This window comes from Apodemus sylvaticus, chromosome 20 (genome assembly GCF_947179515.1).
Source record: "Apodemus sylvaticus chromosome 20, mApoSyl1.1, whole genome shotgun sequence".
In the NCBI taxonomy this organism is placed as follows: Eukaryota; Metazoa; Chordata; class Mammalia; order Rodentia; family Muridae; genus Apodemus; species Apodemus sylvaticus.
In genome coordinates this window covers 38,409,445-38,427,771 of record NC_067491.1, presented here as the reverse complement: position 1 = coordinate 38,427,771, position 18,327 = coordinate 38,409,445, and the positions used below count along the sequence as shown (strand labels likewise).

Genomic DNA, 18,327 nt, shown 5'->3' with positions numbered 1-18,327 from the left:
AATTTCCCCCACAGGCTCATGTGACTTGACCAATTGCTCTCCAGCTCCTTGTGCCATTTGGGAAGGCTGTAGCCCTAGGAAAAGGCCTTGAGTCTTTACGACCCAGCTCTTCTTCTTGTCCTCTTTCTGCTTCCTGTTCCTGCCACCAGGCCTTCCCTGACTGTTGCCACGCCCTCCCTGACATTATAGACAGTCTCCCTCAAAGCCAAATGAAGTCTTTCTCCCCGAAGTTGCTTTGGTCAAGCATTTTGTCACAAAAACATGGTCAGACTTGAGACCCAGCTCTTTCCCTCCTTCCTCTGAAGCTTAAATACAGCGGCATGTAGTGCTATTGACAGGTGGCAGTTTTGTGTGTTTCAGAACCTTGGTTGTGGTAGAACATCAGGGTACAATGGACACTCTTGCAAACTCAAGAGTTTGTTCTCCAGGCATTTTCTCAGGGCTACCCTGTAGCACAGAGCCATTGTTTGGCATGAATTTGTTTATGGAGGGCTGTCGCAAGGGTGTGGGCATATTGGCTTGTTTGCTTGGGGTGGAAGGGAAAAGAAGTAATCCTTTTGAATCATGCCTTATTTTGGGAGAAGGGCAGGCTGGGTGTGTTGCTCTGCCAGCAAAAGCATGACTCCCAAGTATACTCATTGCTCCTATCACCGATCATCTCTGTGAGTCAGATAGATGTTCTATGGCACCATTTACAGCCCAAAGAACACCTCAAGGAAGAAGGGATTGTTTAGGTTGGGAGACGGAGGTCCAGCAATGCTGAGTAACTCTAATATCACAGTGTTTGTAAGAGGCAGTGTCTACTTATGAAGTCAGGGTCTACTTTCAAGCAGACTGATGCCAAAGCTGATTATCTATCATTACTTAATTGTTCCCATGAGGGTAAAGCCTTCTTCGGAAGAATAGAGTCTAGGAAAATAAACATCAAACCGAAATAACTTCACGCATGGCCTGCCTCTGAGCACCTGTGTATCTATGTAACTGGGTTCAATGGTCACTTGGAGTTTATTTATATATACTGAAAGTTAGGTCCCTTACTTAGTTAATCACTCGTTAGGAATCTAAACTTTGTCCTCAATGTTTTTTTTCTTCCAAGAAAGGATTTAAAATCCTTAATTTTTAAAAATATGGTTGCATTTCCTATGGATGTATTTATTGCCCTAAGGTCCTACATCAGAACCTCTAGATTAGAACCGCTGGATTAGAACAAGAGTTTTTATTTGTTTGCTATATCAATCTCCAAATTTTCCGACAGTGTCGTCATTCTTCTTCGGAACGGTTGGGCTGTTTTCTCTAGAAGACCTTACTTCCCCTTCAGTGGGAACCCTTTAACCAGGGTCAGCAGTCATGTGTGTCACTGCTTCTGCCAACACACTGGCGTGGACAACTGTGAGCAGATCATGTCTTGTAAGAAAGGAATCCATAGCAGGTATGGAATGGTGTGAAGATAATTTTGAAAGAAATCTGTCTGTCCTACCTAAGTGTTCTCAACATAGAATCAGGATGGGTCCATCAGTGGGGGGGTTCTAAGTCATCTCTTAGGATCTTTGATACTTAGAACGGTAGACTGGATTTCAGAGAAGTTTCATATAAGAAAGGACAATGCAAAGAGCAGGTGGATTGCTTCTCTTCTCTTTCCCCACACCCATCTCCCTTTTTCTCCCCTCCTCCCTTCTTCTTTCCCTTCCTTTTTATTCCTGACCATTGTGGCGGATATTTATTTGTTACTTATTTATTTGTTTTTGAGATAGTGTCTTGTTGTATACCCCAAACTGATCTGGGACTCACTTTGTAGTCAACTTGATCTTTAACTCATCCCAACCCCACTGCCCTCAGCCTTCTAGTGCTGGGATTACGGGCAAGAAGCAGCCATAACTGACTGATTTTCTTTTATTTTGGTAAAATAGATTTAAGGTAAATCTATTACTATATGTCCTAAAGGAATTTACCATTAAATTATAAATTTACTTATATTTTGTTAGATGTAATTGTAAAGGAAATGAAGATTGGGGCTCTTCATTTAACAGTAACTATAGCTTAAACTTAGCTACACTAAAACATTCCTGTTTGTATATAAAGGTAAAACCATTGATCTTCTGTCAGAATGAGATGACAGCTTGAAGCATGGCCACACATTGGAACAATTCAGGAATTGGGCGAGATCAAACCACAGATTTAATTCTGGCTTCATATAAGCATATTCATTTCAGACAGATAACTTTTTTCCTGCTTTAGGACTAGGTCTTTGTTTTCATTTCTCTATCTTTGAATGTAATACAAAACATGTATAGGGTAGAACAGATAGAAAATATAAATATATACTCATTAGTGTTTCATAGGTTATAAGGAGCAAAAACGAATAAGAAGAAATTTAATAAAAAGAGCATATATTGAAAGAATATAAGAAAGCTTCCAGAACAGATAGGAGGACAGAGAACCAATTTAAGCAATAGGACAGGAAGAAGGACAACTCTAGAGATAATATGGGACTTGGTTGTACAGTACAGGCACTATCCTAAGACTGGACAAGATCTGTCATTCTTATATCTCACCATAACATGGTAAAAGATGGTTCTTAACCAACTAGTTCTTCTTTAGCTGCACCAAGCTCCTTGGCTCCTACAAACAAACAAACAAACAAACAAACAAACAAACAAACAGAGGAACCTGGCTAAGGAAGCCCAGTGATCCTCTCCAATCTCTCTAAAAGGAGATAAGGAAGCCCATCTCATTGAGATGCAGAAGACACTCCCCCAAAGGAACCTGGGGGTCTTTGTGTGGAGCAAGAATGTATGTTGGGACAGGAAAATAAAGACAGTTATTTAAACCACAATAATGCCTCCATGCAGTGATAATATTCGGTGTTCTTAGTTTTCTTACCAGACTTTATTTACATCATAACTGTGAAAAACAGTTTAACATTTTTCTATATATAGTTTTATGTCTCATTTAAAATAATTACCATATGCCACCAGCCATTAAACATACTTCTACGTATTCTAATAACAGCATAAAATCTCATTTTTTTTGGCCATTCTACAACTATGTGAAACTAATCTGTAGAAAGACATATTGGCAGTGTTCAGCACTCACTCTACTAGGATAACTCAAGGTCTAGGGGGAAAAACATGGGCATTGCTATCTACAGTGATTCTATTTTAAGTTCAGTTCCACTATTCATTTAGATAAGCATTAAGTAAACTGTCTAGCCTCTGTTTCCCAGTAAATGTGTCCCATGTTCTTATTGTAAAATAGAACTTGTAAAATATATCTGGACATTATATGGATTCAACTTGACGTGCCTTTAGCCATCTTAAGTTATAATTACCATGGTTGGCCCAGAGTAACCCAAGTGCCTTTTCTTGCATAGAATTCCAGAAATTTATAAATAGAGGCAGCACTAGAGTATTGAGGAGCTTCGCAACATGATCCTGGCTTCAGAAAAGTGTCTGATGTTTTGATATTAAGTTCAGCCAGGTCCATTCTAGCTAGGATGAAGTTGCTCTCTTCCTAATCAGTATCATACCCTCCCTTTTCTGTCCCATATTGCAAGAATCTGCTTAGTTGGTCTTGATGAAGTCAACAACTCTACTTCCATTAACAAGTCCTTCCAATGAATTGTCCTTATCTGCCAGCCTTCCTCAGGTAGCCTCTTTAGGGTCTCTCTTTTGGTGTGTTGGGGCCAGTTGTGTACTGGAGCCATGCTGTTCTAGAGAAACATGCTGAATTAGAGATGATTCTTGGCAGCCTAAATCTTCACAGACTAGGACAAGAAAGTCTAGATGTGAGAGGCAGTTTTACATCATTTGGGTTGAGAGGGTATTTGAGTACCTAAGGGAGGGCGGATTTAATCAGGAGATGGTAGGAAGGGCAAGGCAGTGAAACAGGTATTCAGAACGGCATTTAGCAAGTCAGGCAAGTGGAGGGCAAAAACTACAGGGTGAGGTACAGATGGAATGAGGTTTGCTGGCTCACAAGCAGCCATCACAATACATAGGAGAATAAACAGGAAGACTGTTGCTTGTTTGAGACCAGCCTTTGACACACAGGCTTTATAGGAAGACCTTGCTTCAGAAAGCAAAACTGAACATGAAGAGAATAAGAACACACAGTAGAGAGCTGAGGGGAGATTAAAATAGTGTAGATAAAGCAGAGGAAACATTTTTAAGGAAACAGATTCAGAGAAGAACCAGAGGTACAAGTAGGAAGAAAGCATGGGAGGAGAGAGGCAAGACTTGAGGAAACGGTAAAGCATCCCTCCATGTGGCTGCAAGGCACAGTGAAGCTAGAGCTGACCAGCAGCCATGGGCTAAGAGGTCTTTGGCTTGTTCAACTTCAACCCTTTTCATGGGAGGAAAAAGCCCAGAAGGTTGATGAGAGTACAACATGAAGAAACATGGAGGGAGAAGACATGGAACGAAGCCAGGAAGGGCCACAGGAGGATGCTACTTGCTAAAGGATGCAGGGGGTTTGGACAACGAGAAAGGAGAGGCAATAGATGTAAGAAAGAAGAGATTATTTCACTCATCTGTGCCCTTCTTCACGGGTTTCTTCAACATCCTAGAGATATGATGTCTACTGTGCACTCAGAACTACTCTACACACTGATGGCATGATTAAGTCACACTTTCAGGAGAGGAAAGATTGCAGCCGGGGAAAATAGATGCTAAAGAACAACACAAAACAAATGCATGCCACCAGGCTTGCGTGCCAAGCACTGTCACCTAAGTCACCTTGCCAACCAACCCTAACATTGAATTCTTGATATTTTTTTTTTATTTGTCTTCATCACTAGAGTTCCAGGATTACAAGCTTGTACCAACATAGTTTGATGAACGATAGGAAAAGGCTGAGACCCTAGAGTCTCATGTTGCTGTTAGATCAGTGCTAGGATCTAGAACTCTATTACAAGATTCAAGTAAACCTTCAGGGTTTTAGCAACTCTTTGATGGTGTGATGGCTATTCTCAATGGTCATCTTGATAAGATGGAGAATGTCTCTGGGATTCCAGTGGAAGATTATCCCCATTAGGTTAACTGAGGTGGTAATTCCTGTTGCTAGGGATCCTGAACTATAAAAACAGTGGCAAAGTGAGCTGGGTACTAGCATTTATCCTTCCGTGCTTTTCAACTGTGGATATAATGTGGCCAGCTGCCTCAAGCTCCTGCTGCCATGGCTTATCTGGGATATTGGACTGCAACCTGGAACCGTGAGCCAAAATGAACTACTTTTATCTAAAAAAGAAAGACACAGGCATGACACCAGGAAAGAAACTTAGAAAGAAAGCTTCAGAGAGCAAGATGTTGTATATAGAACACTGAAATCAACTCACTGTCATGTGACTGCAGTCTGCAGACTGTCCTGTCTGAAGCACCAATATGTAAGCTGTGGACTATGGGACAGGAGGGAGTCAGTCAGGTGAGGATGGGGAGAAAGAGACAGAAAGCAGAATGAATAGTGTAGCAGCCCCAAGATGAGTTTGGAACATTGGGCAACGAAAAGAAGCTAGGGCGATGTCAAAGGGAAACGTGCTCACAAAGGGAGGCAGAGGCCACATCCTGAAGGGCTTTATAGGTCAAGGATTTGCTGTAGTTTTGAGAGTCATGTGATTATATTTGCACTTCAGAAGGATCAAGCTGGTCACTGTGAGAATGTACTAGAGAAAGCAGGAGCAGAAGATGGCGGGCAGTTAAACGAAAGATGGAGCCAGTTCTTTCAAGACAAGCGACGGTATGGCTTGAACTGTGGTGTCTGTCAGTGACGAAAAGATAAAGTGAACCCGTATTTCAGAGTGCAGTAAAGGGACGTGCTGATGGATTGGGCGTGAGGGTGAAAAGAATGAACAAGCACTTATTGCTGCCAGGCAGCCGTGCTTTATCGAAATAGAGAAGAGTGGAGCTATGTGTAAATCAAGAGCTCTGCCTTGCTTGGTCAGTGGATGATTTATGGAGAAGCGTGTTCACTCTTCACATTACCCCCAGGTCTGTGCTCACAGCTGGACCCATGTCTTTAGGTCATGAAACCCATGTAAGAACACCCCGGGGGATTCTACCCTTGCCCTTGCACACAGCTTCCTGAAATCATTTGCCAGTTCTTATGTTCCTCTGTTCTGGCTTTGTCTCATTTCCTTTAGTTCCTTAAAAAAAATCGTCTTTCTATTACCCAACTTTTCCACTTGAATGTCAGTTCTTTCCATGTCTCAGCATTAGCTTCACCTCTAACATATCCTGTTTGGTAGTACAGCATTTCCTTGACTTGTTTTACCCTTTCATCGAAAGAGCCCTAGGAAACATCACCATCCAGGGTTCCCTCTCCCTTGTTCTTGGAGGGGTGGAAATTCACCTCCTATAATGTTGAAGCCCTAAGCAAATTCAGCCAATTGTTATTAAGTTCTGTCAGTGTTATCCTTAATAAAAGCCTTCCTTTGTTGCAAGTACAGGCTTAATGAATTGCTTGTTTGAATTTTAATAAACATATCCAGACATATTTTAATTAAGCAGACACTGTTTCAAGTGAGCATTGACTTATACTTGAATCTTTGAGGAAACTTGTAATTGGTTTCAACTTGTCCAGTCAACATATTTCTCATGAAGTATTGTTGTCCTCCTGAGTCATAACCATTGCAAGCCAAGGTAATTTTTACAACATAAATTTGACCCCTGTCTGTCCTCTGGTTGTCATTCTTTGTGACTATATTAATTACATTTCTGTGGCTGTGATCAAATGTCTGAAAGAACCAATTTAAAGAAGGAAAGATTTATTCTGGCCCATTGTTTCAGAGGGCTCAATTTACTATGGCAGAAAGAGTGTGTACAATCATCTTAGAACATGTCAGGCAGAAGGCAGGATAAGGAGCATAGAGAAAGAATCCAGGATAATATAGTCTTCAGACACATGCCTCCAGAGACCATTTTCCTTCACTTTCAATGAGGTCACTCACTTCCTACTTTTTGTCACCTGCCAAATGATGTTATCGCATTGCAAATCCAAAGAATTTATTTATTAGGTCATGGCCTCATAACTTAATAGTATCTGGAGCTATCCTTGAAGACACATTCAGCCGTGTGTTTCAACTAATTTCCCAACCATTTTTCAATCCGATCAAATTGACAATCAAGATTAATCATAACATCTACTCTTAGGGCAAAGTCTGGTGTTCTTGTAGGCCTTGACAGAGATATGACTGCATCCCAAGTGACCTACTGTTTCTAGCCTCTTCTGAACTTACTTGAGTCTGTGTGGTTAGGCAGATCCACCAGTAAGTATGTGAGAGGGGAGGACCATCTCCACATTCTGTTTCCTGCTGTTGTAGTCATCCTATAAGCCATACACTGAGAAGCTAGCATTAAATGATAGGATCGTTCATGTCATAGGTACTCCATAGAGACCATCGGCACAAAGTCATCTGATCTGGGTTAGAGTTTGTTCAACAGATAGATCAATGTTTTCTGCTTAATTCACGAAGCTTTAGAATTTTATTTCTATATTACCATTTGGACTATTTATTCAGTGCACATAGATACCACAGCTCTGTGCGCTCTACCTAAGCCCACTTGTAGCCTGTTCTACTCTGCAGGTCTGTGAGATAGTCTCACTTCCTCTCCTGCCTACCGTTGTTTCCCACCTGTTGGACAAGGTCAATCTCTTCCTCTTTGCATTTTCAATACATGCATTTTGTCACAATCTTACTCACCGCTTAGGTCACAACCCAACTGCCACTTCCTGAGGGACGGCCCTACTCTTTCCCTTGGCTTCACTTCATTGCATTGTATTGTGTTGTCAGCCCTGATGGATTCTCATGGCTTTGTCAAGGTCCAGACTCCATCTTCTTTGTCTGTCATGAGGTCTCCAGCCCTTACCCGAGTGTGACATTTAGTAAGATTTCAATATGTATCGTTCAGTGACAGAATGATGACTGCATCATTAGTAGGAGATAAATAAAAGCAAATAAGATGACAATGATAAAAAGGAGGAGAAATAGTGATATAAGTAATGTACAGTCTTCAGCTTGTGAAGTAAGTAGAGACAGTCATGTCAACAGCATTTTAGATACTAAATATTAGTGCTTAATGGATGCTCTCATCTCTACTCTGTGTTATTATATCACCTGAATTATTGAAAGAAACATCTTTTTTTTTCTTTTTAGACCCCCAGAGGCCTTCTACAGCATATGGAGCCAAGTTCAGATGTTTTAGCATTGACTGACATATAATCAGTTTAAAGCTAGGCCCCCGTCTTTCCCCATCAATTCATCCATTCCCATGTGTGATCTCTTCCATCCAAACATGTCTCATTTTCTCAACTTCTGTGAAGGCCCTACCTTGCCCAACATCATTCTCGTTTACCTTCAACAACTCATCTCCTTTAGAGACCAGCCAAACCTCTCAGCCTTTGGTCATTCTGTGATGCTGTGCCTCTAGCTTGTGTTGTGTGTCCCTGGAGAAGACCACTCTCTTCATGTCTGTAGCCCTCTCATTGAGGACTGACCACCTCTTGCAGGGGACTCTTGGTTGTCACTTCCTCATATAGTCTTCGCTTAGCCCAAAGAGAAGGAAGCTTCTTCAGAATGCTTAGGAAGCAATGAATGAGCACAGAGGCATCACTGAGGCGAGGCTGCAGGGTCACAGGGGAAGTCCTTTCTAGCTCTGTTCTTAAGTGCTTGCTTTTATTGAGTAGAGAAAAATCATTTCTTTTGGTCTTATTTTATTTTTTAAAGTCTATCTGCTACTTCCCTATTGGTTTCAAAGGGCTGCATAAATATGGAGAGCAGATCCCATGACTATTTATGGTTTGGTAGCAAAATCTGTTTCCAGAATATATACACACACACATACTTTTGGTTTCTGACAAATAAAAAATAGCTTTTTCTATGGCTTAAAACCTGCCTCCTCCTCAACTTTTTTTCTCAGGTTTCTTTCTGGAATACATAGAATTAACATTTTCTTCTATCTTGAGTGTGAAAGGAGTTTAATTTACATTGATCTCTTTTTTTCCTAATTTTAAGTGTTCTGTGCATTGCTGTTTGATCCCTTACCCCTACCCCAACCCCTAGGCATTTGGCCTTCAGAGCTGGAGAAGTTCCATTCCTCCTTCCTCTTTGAAAGTGTTGTGGTGACAGGTCATTAGTCTTGACAGGTCTCCAAGATTGTGTCACCGGCCTGGGACGGCACACTGACAAAATCCCACGTGTCTCAGAAGGAGTAGGCCTATTCTGAGGAGCCTCTCAGAGAGGCTCCCAGACATCCGGGTGGCTCTGGATCCGTCGCAGGATGTTCCACCTCAGGCTCCATTGAGTGGCTCCCAGGCTCTGTCTCACCCACAGGGCTGAGGATGGATTTACAAGGTTGCTGCTCTGGTCTTGGAGCAGACAGCAGCAGGGAAGTGATGCTCCTAAGAACAGACCATCCTTAGGAGGTGGGCTGGGGAGGGGCTTGAGCAAGTTTGGGAGAGATTCTTGATCAGTGTTCAAACGTATCAGGTCCATGGTGAAACAGGCATGATTACCAGCAGGAGCAGGAGTTTACTAGTCTCCCTTAGGCGTGGTCTAGAATGGTCAACCGAGACATATTCTATATTAACCTGGCTAAAAACTTCCTAAAGAAGGTCCATGACTATGAAATAAGTATGTATGACTATGTGTGTGTGTGTGTGTGTGTGTGTGAGAGAGAGAGAGAGAGAGAGAGAGAGAGAGACAGACACACATACAGAAAAGAGACCAAGACAGACCGACAGAGACACACCCAGATGGAGAGAGACAGAGACAAAGGGAGACAGAGATAGAGAGACAGAGATAGACAGATACGATACATATGCACACATCGGGAAAGAGACAGAGACAGCAGACAGACAGACACACCCAGCAGACAGGGAGAGAAAGAGAGACAGGCAGACAGACAGACATAGAAAGAGACACAGAGAGAAAGAGACACGGAGATAGAGACAGAGAAACAGAGACAGACACACACACACACACACACACAGAAAAGAGACAGAGACGGACAGAGAAACACACCAAGATGGAGAGAGACAGAGACAGAGACAGAGAGACAGAGATAGACAGATACATATATGCACACATCGGGAAAGAAACAGAGACAGCAGACAGACAGACACTCAACAGCCAGGGAGAGAAAGAGAGACAGGAAGACAGACAGACAGACAGACTTAAAGAGACATACACAGAAAGAGACAGACAGGCACAGAGATAGAGACAGAGATAGAGAGACAGAGACAGACAGACAGACAGACAGACAGACACACACACACACTATGCATGCTTCCTATATGTCTTTGCACGTGTGCGTTTCCTCCATCAAGGACAATGCTGTTTTGGCTTACAAGTGCAAAGTTGTGCATTCCCTCTGTGAGGCACTCAGATTGTGTTGTACTCAGCAAGCCTTTTGTCTAACACACTGACACCTTAATGAAAAACAAAAGGTAGATTCATCAAAAGAGACAAGATTACCAGAATCATAAATGGAGACCATCAGGGAGGCCAGCAACAATAATAATAATAAATTGTGACTCTCTTCCACAGAAAGTTGCTTTTCTAAGGGGCTTTTGATAATTACCTGTCAAGGTTTCTGTTCCCACACCCACTCCTTGAATGAATGGGGCCTATTTATATCTCATGAAATTCATGTATTTGCCTCTTGAAGTGTATCCCATTTCCAGGCACAAAGAGGGCAGGGATTATTTTATTTTCCATGAGGGGAAATTGCCAGAAAGCTTTTTAAAAATTTTTTTTATAAAAGTTTATGTAGCAAAGTGGAATGACAAAGAAGCAATAGGGAAGAAACAAAACAAAAACAATAACAAGAGGCAACGTGGATGGTTTGAAGGCAAGGTGCGTCTCTTTTGTGTCTCTCGCAGAAAGGTACCTGCTATCTATAGAGTTGTTCAGTGCAAGAGATGTCTAACATTGTGTGCCTTTCCAGTGTGTATAAAAGCCAAAATAAAACAGCAGGATAAGCAATACCACGGGGGACAAACAGTAGAGCCAGTAAAAGATCTATGTTAGGAAGTATGGAATTTGAGGGATTAGATTTTCTCTTCACTTACAGGATGTTCTAATATAAATGATTGATACTACTACTACTACTACTACTACTAAAAGAATTAGTAAAATCAAAGGTACCTAAAGGAACTAAATGACCTAGGACTTCAGTTTTTCTCTATGGTTTAATTTATAGAAATAAATGTGGAGTATAGTTGAAGTGGAAAGTCGGACAGAGAGCCTACATTTCCATTCGGGAAGGAGGGGGAATTGAGTCAGGACATTTGAACCAGTACTATCTGTGTGGCCCTGTGATTGGGACAACTCTACTTTCTGCTCTGTTACTCAGTGTACCCATTTATTTTGTGGGTACATTGGCATAGAGCTTATCTAGCCCCTACTTGAAGTTTGAATCTTAGCATCTTTAAATCTTTAGACTCTAACTGGGGTCAGTCAGTGCTTACTAAATGAATACTGAAATGAATATGTCTCTTCAATACTGTTTCTCTGTACCTGTCTCACCTCCAGACCCTTCTTTAGAGTTGGAAGCATTGTCGGTAATAGAGTCATCATTTATAAATGCTTGCTTACTGAGTTCCTTCTCTGAGTGGGTGGGGGCCTCTGATGGGTTGCCATGGCCACATGGCCTGCTGTTCATGTGCGTGCACCATCATCTGCTCTTCTTGAGTTCAGGATGGGAATATGGACTCACCTCGGACAGACTACAGCAGAGGTGATGAGCTGTCATTACTGAAAGTTATAAAGTGATGAGCTACATTCCAGAAAGGCACTGACTTCTGTCCTTAATCTTTCTCAGCCTTTGCTCCTTGGAGAAGCTGCTGCAGTGCTCTGACTGCTCTGAGGTAGAGAACTGGTGAGTCAAGGCAGGATCTCGCGAGTAAGTGGCATGTATCCACACTGACACAGGTGAGACACGGTATGGGTCCACCCCCAGGTCAGCCTTGAGATGGCGGTCACCTTGATAGACATCTCAACTGCAGTGTTTCTCGTGGGAGACACTGACCAGACTCTCAACCCATACCATTGGTGAAATACGTGGTGAATACCTGGTGTCCTATCCTTTCCAACTTGAGCCTAACAGAATGACTCCTGAAAAGAAGGGTGGCATGAAGGAGAAGAAAGAAAAGGAGAAGGAGAAGAAAGGAGAAGAGGAAGAAGAAAGAGGAGGAGGAGGTTTTGCCATCAACAAGGTAGTGACCCAAGAATATACCATCAACATTCACAAGCACATCCATGGAGTGGGCTTTAAGAAGTGTGGCCCTCAGGAACTCAAAGAAATAGAGAAAATTGCCATGAAGGAGATGGGGATTCCATATGTACACATCAACACCAGGCTCAACAAAGCTGTGTGGCCCAAGGCCTTATCTTTAAGGGTCAACTTGGATATACTCCACCTATGAACCTCTACTCATATTGTTATTTTCTTGTCTTGTTTGCAGTTCAATAAAACACCCAGTAATAACTGTGTATTAGTTAATGCTCCTTTGCTGTGATAAAAAAAAAATAGAGTCGATGCTGGGCTTCCTTCACAGAAGAACATCTCGGCAGCTAGGTGAATTCTTCTGTGCTGAGCACGTGCGGCAAATCATCATGTCGTGAGTGGCAAATACATGTGATCTCACATGTCAGAGAAAAGGGAAAAACAGATGAGTTGGTTCTGCAGCAGGTCTTGCCCCACCTCTGGGAGCCTTCCTAGAATCGCAAGCTTAGCTGGAGGATATAATGCCGGAGCACTGAAACTGCTGCTCAGATGACCTGGGCTCAGACCCAGTTTCTGTTCCATTCACAGCTCTGCCAACACCATCTCTTGCTTGGCTGGCTGTAGGAGGCTCCCTGCCCTCTTTCCCACCTCCCCTTCTTTCCCAAATGGTGGATACAGATAGTCTGACTTGCTGTTTACTCTTCTTATCATTAAAAGTGAGTGCCTATTACTTAAAAATAAAACAAATAGAAAAGTGTATGCAATGAAAAATAGATTTCTTGAGCCAGCTGCTAGTCCCTAAGGCCCTCTTCTTAGATGCGACCAAGTGTTAGGGGTTGTATTGCTGTGAAGAGACACTATGACCAGGACAAGTCTTATAAAGGAAAACATTGAATTAGGGGCTGGCTTACAGGCTCAGAGGTCCAGTCCATTATCTTCACGGCGGGAAGCAAGGCAGCGTGCAGGCAGACATGGTGCTGGAGAAGAAGCAGAGAGTTCTGGAATAAGCAGACCGCAGGACGGAGAGTGACACACTGGGCCTGGCTTTAGCATCTGAGATTTCAAAGCCCGCCCCCAGTGACACACTTTCTCCAACAAGGCCACACCTACTGCAGAAAGACCACACCTCTTACAATGTCATACTCTATGAGCCTATGGGGGCCACTTTCTTTCAACACACCATAAACCGTGTTTATAATCAAATGGATAACTTTCAAAAATCATTTTTGTAGATACATTTTTTTTGGTAACCATGATGTGTTTTGTATATAGGATGTGTAAGACAGAAGCTCTCCATTAGCTCTGCCCTAAGGGCTCAAAAGGAATAACACCCTACCTTTTGTTGTTGTTGTTACTTGGGTTCATTAAAAGCATTACAGGGCAGCAGAGAAGATTTAAACAGCTCCATGTGGTGTTTGGAAATCCACTACTCTGTAGGCTCCATGATCATCAGGGTAGAGACCCCAGAAGCCTTAGCATTTCCTTGATATTGCATGCAATCGAAACCACCCCTGTGATTTTCTGCTGACACCTTAGGGACTTAATAGTCTCTCCCTGATTTCTAGTCTTGCTAGTCCCACAGTTTGATAGTTATGCTCCCCCCACCCCCACCCAGTCTCTGCCTCAGCTTCAGCAGATGTGAGGCAGTCTGCTGCCTTGGTCTAGAGCTTCTTGCTTGGAAGAGTAGTGATGTCACACACACACACACATACACTGTGGCTGTAAAAGTCATTGTCATTGTCCAGTTGCTTAGAGTAATTCATAATGATGACCCAAACTGCATTCTTTGGTGATTCTGGTTTTATTGAAGCCATGCTGGGAGTTTGACTAAAAGAGCAATGCCCCATCTTAACAGAGCCTTCAAGATCCAGTCAGACCTGCTTGCTTCCCTCCTGAATGGGTGACAAGTCTCAAGTTGTTCCTTCCATTTTCCATTCTTCATATTGGATTTGCATTAGTTCCAAAAACATCTAACATTACTTCCTGGGGGTTTTCACACATTTTTCTTATTTTTCAGAGTAGCTTTCTCTCAGACTGAAGAGTGATACACAGCTGTTTCCTATTTGTGTATCCCACCCATGCTCAACAGCCACAGGGTTTACATGGAAGGGATGCAGCCTGCAATCTAAAGGGACACAGCTCCACCCTTTCGGCCATGGTGGTTGGTTCTGGAATCTAATGGTTATGAAGTCTGGCTTGGCTTGACTTAGTCAGCATAAAACTGCCTCTCTTTCTCCTTCTAAGCTTGAGTGAACTCTATCTGTTGTCGGACAGGATTATGAGAGAGGCTCAGAGGCAAAAAAGACAGTATATAATCTGGAAAGACAATTTGAATCTCTTAGAAACAAAGCCAGAACCTTGATCAAACTACATTTTCAGGTGTTAGATCTGAGTAACCAAGAAATAAATCCTTTTGTTTGTTTGTTTGTTTGTTTTTGTTTTTGTGGATTTGGTTTTTTCGAGATAGGGTTTCTCTGTATAGCCCTGGCTGTCCAGGAACTCACTCTGTAGACCAGGCTGGCCTTGAATTCAGAAATCCACCTGCCTCTGCCTCCTAGAGTGCTGGGATTACAGGCGTGTGCCACCACCGCCCGGCCAAATAAATACATTTTTAAAAAATTATTTTAAGCATTTTTCTTGGTGTTGCTGTGCTTGGAGACAAAGAGAAGCATCTCCACACAGCTCTTGTCCCTCACAAGCCTGCCTGTACCTAAGCCATCCCCCAGTCTTCCTAAATGTACTTTCCTTCGAGAGGTTTCCTAATGGCTTTCAGGTGAGATTGGGCCGCCCTCCTGGTTTGCTTGCATTGAGGAGTTTTTTTCTCCTAGTCACCATAATAGCGAATGATTATTTTTAACATCCCTCTTTCTGTCTGAATGTCCAGTGGAAGCCGGGCCTTATCTACTAAGTTCAGTGCTTTAAAACAAGGTTCTGCCGTGAGCCTCGCCTCCTAACTGTTCAGTAAATATGGACTGAGTGCAAAGTGAATGAGCAGTACAGTATATTGAAAGTAACCATTGTAGACAGCGTAGGCCCGCCCTTCTGCCCGCCTTCCCTCCCTCCTTCCTTTCTTTCTTCCCTCCCTCCTCCCCCTCCCTTCTTCCCTCCATCTTTTCCTCTTTCCTTCCTTTCTTATTTCCTTCCTTCTTTCTTCTTTCCCTTCCTCCCTTTTTTCTTTCCTACCTCCTTCTTTCCATCTTTCTTCTCTTCCCTCTTCCCATTTCTCTCTCCCTCTTTCTTTCTTTTTCTTTCTTTCTTTCTTTCTTTCTTTCTTTCTTTCTTTCTTTCTTTCTTTCTTCTTTCTTTCTTTCTTTCTTTCTTTCTTTCTTTCTTTCTTTCTTCCTTTCCCTCGCTCCTTCCCTCCCTCCCTTCTTTCCTTCCTTCCTTCCTTCTTTCCTTCCTTCCTTCTTTCCTTACTTCCTTCTTTCCCTCCCTCTCTCCCTTCTTCCTTCCTTTCTTCTTCCTCCCACTTCTTTTTTGAGACAAGATTTTATGCACAGCCTGATCTCACACTGCTCACTATGTATCCGATACTGATGCTGAACACCTGGTCCTCCTGCCTCTACTTCCCAAGGCTACAATGATAGATACGGATCATCACGTCCAGCTGATAATGTAGTCTCTCAGGATGATTTTCAAATGAGAGTCAAGAGGTCTCACAAAATGAACTACAGTGGTCCGTGCTTGATTCAACTTGAGCAAAGTGTCCTGAAACTCCAGGGTGCGGCTATCTTGTCTCTGCCACGGAGTCTCTGCTGAATGGGTTTGTGTGTGGTGGTTACGCATGTCACTGTCCTGCAGGCCCAGTCTTGGAAAAGAAGCAATCTCCTGAGTCCTCGCTCAGGTTCCTGGCTTGGGGTAGAAATCTCCTGACTTTACCTGCACTGTCCTAATCTCTAAAGTGAGAATTATGATACTGTCTGCTTCATAGGGTATTTTTTGCCTATCACAGTAATGTATTTTTCTTGAAATCATTCATTCATTGTGTGTTTGCTCAGCTGTGTGTGCTGCCACAGCACAAATGTGAAAGGCAGAACTTGTAGAGGTCTGTTTTCTCCTAACACGTGGGTCCCCACAATCAAATCAGGTAATCGGGCTTGGCAACGAGTGCCTTCATCTGGCTGAGCCACTTCCCGGTTGTCAATAATATTACATGGTAAGTGCATTACACAATGATGCTACACATGGCTATTAAATGATGCACCACATGTAGCATACCTGTCTCGGTAACCTCATTTTCTATCACACAGTAAATAGCAGAGAGGTGACAGGGTGATGTCATGCAGCTATCAGCTTCTGTAGCACAGTTGGCTCTCTGTTTCTGAGCTTTTAAGATGAGGTTTCTCTTAACTCCATCTAGGACGGTAGTTCTCAACCTTCCTAATGCTGAGACCCCTTCCTACAGTTCCTCATGTTGCCGCAACGCCCAACCAAATAAAATATTTTCATTTCTACTTCCTGACTGTAGTTTTGCTATTATTGTGAATTTTAATGTAAATACATGATATGTGAGACATCTGATGTGCAACCCCCGTGACAGCATCCTTGGAACCTAAAGGGGCAGGGGACCCACAGGTTGAGAACTGTTGATCTAGAACTTTTTCTTACGCTTGCTTCAATGACATCCTGAACTGAATTGACTGAATGCTAGGTTTTAAACATTATTCCTGCCTGATTGTGATTCTCAGGCAGTCCCATGATTGGGAACAGCTGTTGTTCTCCAAAGACAAAAAAATGCATTAGAAGGAGTATTTATTTTGACTTTATTGTCGGTTGTTGGTTGGAATGTAAATAGCCCTGAACGTGCCACTCACTGGGCAAGGCCGTTGCTTTTCACAAGGGACAAAATAGCCTTGTTTTACTTTAATAACCTGCTTGTGGTTGGCTCAGTCATGGGATTCTTTAAACACAGCAGAGTACTGCTTTACGATTTGCATATCAATGAGCAGAAACTCCCGATAATACACAGGCTGCCACATCCCAAACTCAGGGACTGTGCTGTGTTAAAGTGGGAACTGTATGCTCATGCATTCATTCACACACATGTTCCAAGCACAGGTGGCCCTGGCTGAGGCAGTTGGACTGCAAATCAACTGGGTACATTCTATGTGGCCAGAAATGAATTTCTGTCTGTGTGTGTGTGTGTGTTGTGCAAGCACCTATGAACATATGTGTAGGTATACGCACCCATACATGCATACGTGGCCAGAGGTCAATTTAGAATAAATTCTCTGTGTCCCAGCACTGGAATTATAGACATGTGCTCACCTTTTACATGGCTGCTGGGGATCCTAGGTCAGGTTGGGAAGCATCGCCACTGCCCTCTTTGGTAAAAGTAGGCTATGATGATTTATTCTCTGAAGTCGCATTTCCTGAGGCAGAATTTTTTAAACTTAGCGTTGTCTTCATGGGGAAGTTAGATTTTAAAATTTGGGAGAAAGCGACTCCCAACTTGTTGCCTCTGCTGTACCTGCCTCCCTGTCTCTGTTTTAACACAGCTTTGGAAGCAGGCAGTCTGTCTTACAGACTCTGAAGTCCTTCCCCAGTGGGAGAGCGTGTGGTGAAAGAGTTGTTGAGAGACTGACTGTAGGCTGATGCAGAGTCACACAGGGAGCTAGCCTACTAATTCAGTGATCACCTCCTCCCCTTCACAAGCTCAGCACCTCTCCTGCTGCCTCCTCCCTGCACCTTAGCTTAGGCAGCACATGTAAGGGCACCTCCTTCTCAGAGCCCTGGCTTGTCCCGAGTCCTTACCATTCCCAGCAGTTTTGGTGAGAACTTGAACCTCACTACGGGTCCCAGTTGAAAGATGTACTGTGGGGAAAAAGCCACTTTGGGAAAATTCCACACCTTCCAGATTTTTCTTTACGCTGAAAATTATTGAAGCCATAAAACAGAACACACATAAAAGATAGGAAGACAACGAGGAAGCTCAGTCTCCATCGGGACTGTCCTAGAATCCACATCAGGGTTAGTATCTAACTCTTCTCTAAGTGTATAATGACAGATTTTAGCTCAAGATAGCCTTTAACTTCCTATGTAATTAAGGATAACCTTGAACTTCTGGTCTCCCTACCTCTACCACTGGGGTTACAGACATGAGATACTG

The 18,327-nt window shown here is 42.8% G+C and overlaps 1 long non-coding RNA gene across 1 annotated transcript; it reads left to right on the top strand.

Annotated features, from left to right (window-relative positions):
• Positions 1-1,299: 1,299 nt before the first annotated feature.
• Positions 1,300-12,484, top strand: LOC127670705 (uncharacterized). The gene is made up of 2 exons (XR_007974595.1): positions 1,300-1,429; positions 11,814-12,484. It is a non-coding gene; the product is annotated as an uncharacterized LOC127670705 (long non-coding RNA).
• Positions 12,485-18,327: the final 5,843 nt, after the last annotated feature.